The sequence below is a fragment of the Mus caroli genome, unplaced genomic scaffold (assembly GCF_978045245.1).
Source record: "Mus caroli unplaced genomic scaffold, Mus_caroli_1 scaffold_4, whole genome shotgun sequence".
Classification (NCBI taxonomy): Eukaryota; Metazoa; Chordata; class Mammalia; order Rodentia; family Muridae; genus Mus; species Mus caroli.
The window spans coordinates 18,125,546-18,136,077 of NW_028227259.1; the positions used below are offsets into that span (position 1 = coordinate 18,125,546).

The following is a 10,532-nucleotide window of genomic DNA, read 5'->3' on the forward strand; positions in this document are numbered from 1 at the left end:
TTCCATTCCCTCGTTAGTCTAGTGTATGGATCCACGTGCTCTCATTCAGTATTTTCCTATTATAAGTGCCTTTTAAGATTGAATTCTGACATAGATAAAGCCTTCTGCCAGTGTTCCAACAGTCCTAGAATGTCCTTGAGCTAGACAGTGACATTCAGAATAGCCTTCGGTATTACACTATCAATAAAAGCCAAGTTGCTCCCATATACAGGAATTTACAATGGTTTAGGAAGTAGATCGGGCTGTGGTTTTAGAGTATTACACTATTCATGAAATGGTTAGCTAGAATGAAACTCCCTAGTTAGAACCATGACTTGGGTGTGAAAGCCCTTACCCTAGGAGTGAAAAGTTCTCACACCTGGCTTCTAAGACTATAGCTGACCTTAGATAGGGCTGACTTTGTCTCAGTTATTTTATTGCCCAGTTCCTGCCAGTCTTTGTGTTTTCATTCCTCTGTTCTAAGAGTCATTAAGCATCCGGTTACCTCATTTTGTATCTTGCGGGTATGCCACCCAACTTCCTTATTGTCTTCTGTATAAATAGTCTGATGCTCGAGTTGTAAAAATACATTCAGATCCCACACGAGCTCTCCTGTGTGTGTCTGTCTGTCAATTCATCCTACACTTTGTCCACCCAACTAGGCCATCTTTTGATACATATGCAGCTAGAGTCAAGAGCTCTGGGGTACTGGTTAGTTCATAATGTTGTTCCACCTATAGGGTTGCAGATCCCTTTAGCTCCTTGGGTACTTTCTCTAGCTCCTCCATTGGGGGCCCTGTGATCCATCCAATAGCTGACTGTGAGCATCCACTTTGTGTTTGCTAGGCCCCAGCATTGTCTCACAAGAGACAGCTATATCTGGGTCCTTTCAGCAAAATCTTGCTAGTGTATGCAATGGTGTCAGCGTTTGGAAGCTGATTATGGGATGGATCCCTGGATATGGCAGTCTTTAGATGGTCCATCCTTTCGTCACAGCTCCAAACTTTATCTCTGTAACTCTTTCCATGGGTGTTTCTTCAAACTATTCCACAAAATAGAAAAAGAAGGAACACTACCAAATTATTTCTATGAAGCCACAGTTACACTGATACCTAAATCACAAAAAAAAGTACCCAAGATAGAATGAGAACCACAGACCAATTTCCTTTATGAATATCAATGCTAAAATACTCAATAAAATTCTCTCAAACTGAATCCAAGAACACACCAAAAATGATCATCTACCATGATCAACTAGTTTTCATCCCAGGGAAGCAGTGGTGGTTCAATATTTGAAATCCATCTATGTAATCAAGATATAAACAAACTCAAAGGTGAAAAAAAAACCATGATCATCTAATTAGATTAGGAAAAAGCTTTAATAAAATACAACACCCATTCATGTTAAAAGTACGGAAGAGATAAGAAATTTGAGGTGCATATCCCAGTATAATAAAAGCAATTTACAGCAAACCAGTAGCCAACATCAAACTATATAAGACAAAATTCAAAGCAAACACATTAAAATCAGGGACTGGAAAAGACTGCCCATTCTCTCCCTACCTATTCAATATAGTACTGGAAGTTCTAGCCAGAGCAATTAGACAACAAAAAGAGAACAAAGGGATGCAAATTTGGAAGGAGGATGTCAAGTTATCACTATTTGCAGATTATATGGTAACATCATAAGTGACCCCAAAAATTTTAGCACATAGTTCAAACAGTTGATAAACAACTTAGGCAAAGTGACAGGATATCATAATAACTCAATAAAATCAGTAGCATTCCTCTACTCAAAGGATAAAAGGTATGAGAAAAAAATTAGGGAAACAACACTCTTCACAATAGTCACAAAAAATATAAAATACCTTGGTGTGACTCTATCCAAGCAAATGAATGATCTGTATGACAAGTCTCTGAAGAAAGATATCAAAGAAGATCTCAGAAGATGGAAAGATCTCCCATGGTCATGAATTAAAAGGATAAATATAGTAAAAATGGCCATCTCACCAAAAGCAATCTACAGATTTAATGCAATCACCATCAAAATTCCAACCAAAATTTTTTATGTGTATGAGTATTTTGCCTGTATGCATGTATATGTACTATGCTCATGTGTATAGTATCTGTGAAGGCCAGAGAGGGCATTATATCCTAAGGGACTGGAGATATAGACAGTTATGAGCTACTACATGGGTGCTGGGAACTTAACTGAGGTCCTCAGCAAGACCAGCCAGCGCTCTTAACCACTGAACCATCTATGTAGCTGAAATTCTTAATAGACAATTGTGGGATATGGAAGAAGAGGGATATGGGCGGGAGGGAGGAAGGGAGGAAAGGAAGAAGGTATGGAAGGAGGGAGGAGGAGGAGGAAGAGGAGGAAGAGGAGGAAATAAGGGTGGCAGTATCAGAATCTGTAGATGTGAAAGAGGTACAGAGGGTCAGGAAATAGAATAAAAATAGGAAGCAGGGGTTATGCGGAACTGGGGATCACCACAGGAGGGTCCAAGACAGCAGAGAAATATGAGGCTCCCAGAACTCAATTGGAATGACTTTAGCCATAATGCACAGAAAAGGGGGAGATGGAACCTGTGGAGACCAACTCCAGTAGATAGGCACAGATACTGGTCGAGGGACAGAGCCACTCACCCATCTCAATTTTATTTTAACTCAGTAATATTCCTGTCCAAAGGAAGAACAGGGACAAAAAATGGAACAGAGACTGAAGGAAGGGTCAACCGGGGTACTGTCCCACTGGGGACACATCGTGTCTGCAGACACCAAACCCAACACTGTTGTGATCAAGAGGCGCTTACAGACAGGAACCAAGTATGGCAGTTGATGGAGAGGTCCGCCCAGCAACTGACCAAAGCAGAGGCGAATGCTTGGAGCCAACCATCAGGCTGAACTTAGGGAAGCTGATGGGGGAGCTGGCAGAAGACTGGAGGAGCAGAGGGGAATGGCAACTCCATTGGAAGAACAATACATGCTGGCCTGACCACCTAGTTCACTCAGAGACTAGATCACCAACCAAGGGATCTTTAACTCCAGATATATATGTAGGCTTTGCTGGGCAGCAAGAGGAGGGGAGGCCCTTGGTCCTAGAGAGGTTTGATGCCCCAGAGTAGGGGGATAGTGGAGAGGTGGAGCAGAAGACTGTGGGTGGGTGGGGAAGCACTCTCTTATAGGCAAAATGGAGGTTGGAGAGCAGATGTGGGATCGGGGGAGGAGTGGTGGATGGGTAACCCGAAAGTGGGATATCATGGGATGGAGGGGGGTGCTTGATGGACAAGGTAACCATGAATTGGAATACCATTTGATATGTAAATGAATGGAATGATTAATAATAAAAGAAAACAATCAAAAAATAAAAATGACTGTGAAAAAGGTACAAATAGATATTCTGCAAATAGAAAAATCAAATGACAAGAGTTTAAAATATGCAAAGAAAAGGCACTTTTAAAAGAAAAGATGTAGCAGAAGAATGTTATTCAAGGGTCCAATACAAGGTTCAAACAATAGAAAAGACTACTCCAGAAAAGGACATCTAGTAAATATGATAGAAAAAAAAAACCCTTCTAAAACTGTATTCTCTTGAGGGTAAATCTAAGAACCCTCAGGTAAAGAAAGACCTGAGATAAATTGGCAAGTTAGACAATTCGATTGATGAAATTATAACCAATTTTTTCTCAAATGAATTTTCAAGCACAAGAGGCATTCAGAAATTCAACTAGACTGGACCGGAAAAGAATATCTCTACAAAGTATTATCATCATGATGTCAAAAACACAAAACTGGAAAACATTAAAAACTAGAAAATGGGGCTGGACAGATGGCTCACAGGTTATGAACAATGTGCTTTCCAAAGAACCCAGGTCTGACTCCCAATACCCATACAGCAGCACAAAACTTCAGTTTAATAGAAGCCAACCCTGTCTTCTGGCCTTAAAGTGTAGTAAGTACACAGATGGTAGAAAGACTTACATGCAGACAAAATACTCATACATAAATAAAATTTATAAAAAAAAAAAAAAAAAAAACTGTAAGAGATAAAGTCAGTTCACACACAAGGCCAAGTATTAGATTTCCATCGAATCTCTTCTTTACAATCCTACAGCACAAGAAAGCATGAAATGATATATTTCAATCCCTGAAAGAATACAATTTTCAACCAAGATTATTGTAAATAGTAAAGGTATGTGTTGAAATTAATAAAGGAAGAAAATAATTAGCACAGTAGTAAATGAATAGTAAGGCGATTCTTGACAACCAAGATAGTACTAACATATGGGTAGATTTACGGCCTGTCTGCAAACGCTTATAGGTACCAGCCTTTAGATCTTTGCAAATTCTTGGGTTCATGTAGAAAACCTTGGCATTGATATCCAAGACTAAGTCTTATGTGCTCATGTTCCCTCCCAGAGTGGGTAGAATCTGTATCTCCCCTCTGCTGCTTATGTTTTGGGGAGGGTATTAGAAGCAGTTTGCTACAGGGTTAATACAATTGCAACAACTCAGTTCTTGAGTATTCCCCTTCAGGTAAGGTTGTAGGACTCCACCTGGTACTGATCTTAATTAAAGTGGGCCTGGTGCTTGGTTTCAAGTTAAGGAAGTGAGAAATTAACTCTCCCTCCTTTCCTCTACCATGCATCTTCACGCTTCACACTATTCTCTGCTCAGATTTGGGAGACAGATGAGAAGAATAGCTCTTTTATTTCTGCTTTCAAGAAAATACCATTTGTTGCTTTTGATTTTTTTTGTATATTTGTGTTTTGTGTGCAGATATACAGTAGGAAAAACAACCATTCACATAAATAACAATGTCTCTAAAAAGCACAAAAACAAAACAAAACAAACAAATACGCAAAAAAAAAAAAAAACCCACAGCAAATGTTCAAGAACAACGTCATCTACAAAATGATATTTCAAAGCCTGACTTAGAAAGCCATTATCTCTTTGGTGTGGTTGTCACTGATGCTGTATTGCAAACAAGACTGAGGCACATGGTTCTGGCTTTCCTGATTTATTTCCAATTCCTTTGGGAATGTTTTAATTTCCTCAGCAGCATTAGAGCAATAACTGTATATTAATCAATATCTGGTCCACAGTGTCAGTCAAGAATGTATGTTATAGAGTGCTATATTTTAGGTGTAGGAGAATACATAGCAGCATGGATACAGTATGGAACTGCTTGCATCATAAAGTGTGTTTCCATGGGGTAAGCCACATTACCCATAGGAAACCATCTTCTTGTATACCCCTTGGTGACATTGACTTTAGTCTGTAGCCCAGGCTGCCTGTCACTTACAGAGCTCCATCTCTGACTGAGGGTTCTAGGTTTACATGAGGCGAGAGGAAAACCGAATAAGGAAGAAGGTGTTAAGAGTCAAGAGTTGTAAATCAATTTTTATTGATAGAAAATAAAATGTTTAATAAACAGGATTTAAAAGTATAATTACTAAAAAGAGATAAAAATAAATCCAAACATGAAAACCAAACAAGAACATATAACTTCAGCAAAACCTAAAAAAAGAATAAAACAATAAAGAGCAAAACTTTAACCAAAATTAATAGAAAATGATTGTACATCATCACCCTTTCACTGCATATTAAGAAGTACAGACCTACAGCCTGTATCTCCTCTTGGACTGCTGTTGGCCGGGCAGTCACCTCAGATGTCTCTCAAGGGGTGTTGCCAGAACAGGAAAGGGAAGAAGACCTTGAATCAGCTGGCTCACTGGCTTTCTCCTATTCACACTGCAAAAATGTACTGAATGTAATAAGATTAATCCAAGGTAGATTGGGGATGTTGGGGATGGAGTTCAGCAAGGGGCTCCTGAGGTGGAAACTCATTGTGCATGAGGTTCTCTTCCTGGGATGTGGACGTTTCAGAACTTGCTGGAGTCTCTGAGTCCTAGGAGAGGAAGGCAGTTCTTAAGACACAGGCTTGGTAGAGACCTAAATGTCAGCTGTCAGACTGTTGTATCCCACCACCTCAACAGGACAGTTAATACTGATCTATTAACTGAAACCATTGCTATTATATACATGCAAGGCAAAATGTCAAACAACACGCACAAACACATGGAATGGCAAGCTGTCACTCTGACTTCTATGCTTGCAAACCAAGAATTGGTCAATAGGAAGAGACCTCATTGGATTGCAGGAAGAAAGGAGAAGCCCACATGACCCCCAGATTAATGACCATGAGAAGCATTCATTTGATATTTGCATTTCGATTTTAACCCTGGAAGGTTCTTCCCACCTCAAGTCACATGAACCTTGCATGACCTCTGTCCCAAGACCTAGTTGCTGCTCAAAACTCTGCATACCATCCCACTTATCATGAACACATACAGAAATGTGGCATGTTATTCGTCTGTCACCGTTTCTAGACTTTATATTAAAGCAGTGCAGCAAGGTACACTTGCCAATGATTTAGTTTCTCACAAGAGGATAAATGCCAAGAATCTGTGTGTATAAAAAGAGCAATGAACAACTACATTCCATGAGGTGGGTGGCTGGTTGGGAGTGTGGATTAGAAAAGTAGTAGGGGAAAGCAAAGATTAATCCAATGGGGCAAATGGTGTCAGACAGTATTAGCCTGACTGAGCTGCTTGTCCCTACCTGAAGTTGTTGGGTCTCATGGTTGCTGGTCTGCTCCTGTTTGGCCATTCAGGTTCAAGTCAACCAAATATTTCTCAATGAGAGCCCAATCAATCTGTACTTCCATGCTCTCTTGCTCCAGTGTGACGGACATCTTAGTACGATTCTTCTTTTCCATCATGATCTGGCTCTGTATGTTCCTGGAAACACCCTCTGCATAGTAAGATCCTGCAGCCTCCTCCTCTCATTCTTATGTATAGGCCCATTAACCTCAGCATGATCCTAGTTCCCATGAAGACCTAATACAATCGATCTCAATAAATCCATGACAGCTGTACAAACAGCAAACAGCTATTTCAGGGAAGAAGAAATTATTGCTGCAGCCTGAACACCAATGAGGGTCCATGTCTCTCAAAAATAAAGAGGAATCTCCATCTATCATTGACTGCCCAATGTACTAGGGCAACATCAATTAGTAGGGTGCAAATAGCATCAGAGTAGATCAGCAGAATCAAAGGGAGGGCATTCTATCCTTGTGTTATGTCACACTCAGCTCTCTAAAACACTGCCTGAGAACCAGGCTCTCAGTACTGCATAATGACTATGCACAATCACTCTTCTACTGAGAGGCTTCTAAGGATGCCTGGACAATGCTGGGAGGGGTAACAGTCTCTTACAGATTTATGAAAACTGAGTCTATTATCCCAAGGCACACTGATGCCTAAAAGCAGAAGGGATAGAAGCAGAACTGCAGATTCTCCAGTCCATAACCCAAGGAAGGCAGAAATTGCCATTCCACTGTTGATTGGCTTGCTAAATGGTACTTACATAAAGTAGAATTTCCACTTAATGAGCTCCTGGATGTTCTGTTGGGCCTCAAATATCCCCTTCTCTAACTTGGACTGAGAGGACAGGATCTGGTTCTTCTCTGATATCAGTTGTTCATAGAATGGATTTATCTTCTCCAAGGGCTTGGTCCTAGGAAGAAAGAACTCCATGAACATGGGCTTTTAGGAACACATTTCTCAGGCTGAGTGCTGGACTACCCCAACCATGGAAAGCACATTCTGGATTCTATATACTGGGTTGATCTTCAGCTTTGAAAATTTGTTATCCTGGTCCAGGACAGCAGAAGCTAAGCATCAAGCTGGAGGGTTCCATGGCTCCCTGTGTTCACTCAGTAGGTTTGGATGTTGCATTCTAACCAGCTATGTTCTCAAGATCCTAGGCCACAGGTCTTAGCCCACCAGAAACCTGTGATTACATTTTTTTCTGTTTTCACAACTGGGGTGGTAAATACTGAATAAGTTATAACATAGAAACAGACCTTAAACATAACCCTGGATATGTGATCAGACATCACCACAGCTTTATAATATGCCCAAGAGATACAAGTGTATGGACAAATGTGATCACATAGGCAAAGAAGAGTGTTGAATAAAGTAGGGGCTCTGAGACTTCAGCACTAATATCACCTTGAAATTGTTATGGAGATAAATCCTCAAGTCAAAACACAGATCCCATAGGTTCCCAAGGTTGGAGGGAAAATTAAACATACAAAACTCATTCACAGCCAGGCGTGGTGGCGCACGCCTTTAATCCCAGCACTGGGGAGGCAGAGGCAGGCGGATTTCTGAGTTCGAGGCCAGCCTGGTCTACAAAGTGAGCTCCAGGACAGCCAGAGCTATAAAGAGAAACCCTGTCTCGAAAAAAAAAAAAAAAAAAAAAAACAAACTCATTCACATGTAGGGAAATGTGCACACACACAGACTCACACACTTGAACACAACATACACACAAGCACGCACACATACACACACACTCACATACAGAAGAGAAAAGGTAACAGTCAGAGATTGAGAGACAGAAACAAGGAGCACAATGAGATGCAAAAGAAATGTATGCGACATTACTGTCTCTCAGTATAAGGCACACAGACAAAGAGGAATAGGAAGGAGCCTCAGGCCTTCTAGACAATCACTGAGAAGGAAAATGTGGGACCAGGCCCCTCTAGATACTACGAGGAGCTTCTAAGCACTCATTCACCTTCCAGGCAAGTATAAACACTCACCATAAACTCACATCACCTAGAACCTCACAAAGCCACATCCTGTCAAGTGCTTTCCAAATGCATGCTGGGAACTCACTCTCCACTGCCTCTATCCCTGAATTCTTCATTCAGAATACAAGTCCTTCTTCTCTACTGGAGGAAGCAGAAGAGTCCATTTCTCATCTCCCTCCTGACCAAGCTTCAGGTTCTGCCTCTCCACTATGAAGCATGCATGGACATGAGGTTGGGCATAGGGACGATCTGGTGGTACAGCTTCATAGAACCCACCTCCTTTAAAGGATAAGCTGAGGCTGACATTGAAGACCCCAGACTGACACCACAGGGTTTGGAGCAATGCATACCTCTTGTAGTTGGATCTCTTTATGAAAGCGTTCAGGTGATCACTCTGCTCATTTCTCTTCTGGATAAGGAGCTGCAGCTCTGTGGTCAGCCTCTCCTTTTCCTTTTTGAACTCATTCTTGCTTAGGTCAGGTGCAGTGGATGATGTGTGTCTTTGAGCCCCTTTAGGTAGAAGAATACAAAAATACTTTCATGTGAGAATTCAAAGAGTGTAGACAACCACCAAGAGAGAGACCATGCCTGGAAACTAGTGACAACAGAAAGCCTTTGGTCTGGGCTTGAGAGGCCTCCACAGTGGCTCTCAGTTCTACCAGTATTCTACAGAGCCAGGAGATGTAAACAGCCAGGTGTTTCCTCTATCTCCCTAAACATGCTTGTTATTACCAGGGAGATGATAACCTTGTTATTACTCAGGATGATTATCAACTGAACAGAGTGCAATTTGGCTTCAGAGCCATCAGTCCCGTGGTTTAACAAGTCAGACGGTAAAATCACAATTCTCAAGTACTTTAGTGCTTGCAGATGCTCAGATCTCCTACCCAGTTATGCTAGGCCCAGGACTTGGGCTTAAAAAGTCATGCAGTGGGACAACATGGTCAAAATGCTATCAATTGCCCCTACTGAATCACCAAACACCCAAGAAGTAGCAATAGGATCCCTTCTCTGTCTGGGTGTATCCACTCTGACAGGTCTGTGGTTACAGTATAGAAATGCCTGCCACTCACAACTGGTAATAAAGAAAGGTAAAGTGGGAACTGTCATGGACAGGATCTCAGAGTCATTCTGAGAACATGAGGTCATGGACTGGAGCACAATTCTCTCTATCATACTACTCCCAAATAGCCACTGAAGCTAAAGAACCCTGAGAGTGAAATACAGTCATGCCCTTCCCTAAAAGGGCATATGTTAGACACTCTGTGACTCCTGATGGTCTCATTGCATCCCCATGTAACACCCACAATCCTCAGTGAATGTAAATACTTCTTAGCATAACAGTTTTGGCCTTGCCAACTCCTGATTAGGGGATGGAGAATGTAATGTTCTGAAATATGTGATGTTCAAGAATTTTGATAATTATGCAAATTCGTTTGCTACCCAGAGACACCAGTTCCCGTGCCCCATTACTAGAAAGGCCATCTCAGGCCACCCCTTCCAGGGAGCTCAACATGCATTTCCCAGGACTTACGCCACATTCTCCAAGTCCACCTTCTTCGTCCTTCATTACTCTCTGATGGAAGGCCAGCATCCTCCCTCCTCTCTCTGGCCTCTCTCTGATGCACACTGGATCTCCCAAAAAGATGGCACAGTCGAGAAAACATGGTCACCCACCTAGTGGCTATAAACTGAGTGAGAATTCTAAGTGAGCTTGTTGCTACAACATTGGTGACATCACAGGAAGTGCCAAGAACTCTCCGGGAGACAATAGATCATCCAAGAAGGGATTGCTGATGTCATGGGCTATAGCCTTTGCCTCCCTGCTAATATTCTCCCTGTACTAACAGGAAGCTGAGGTGTATGCCCACCAGTATAGCTACAG

General features: G+C 41.6%; 1 pseudogene; it reads right to left on the reverse strand.

Annotated features, from left to right (window-relative positions):
* Positions 1-5,764: 5,764 nt before the first annotated feature.
* LOC147004962 (uncharacterized) lies at positions 5,765-10,314 on the reverse strand (annotated as a pseudogene).
* Between the last annotated feature and the right edge of the window lie 218 nt (positions 10,315-10,532).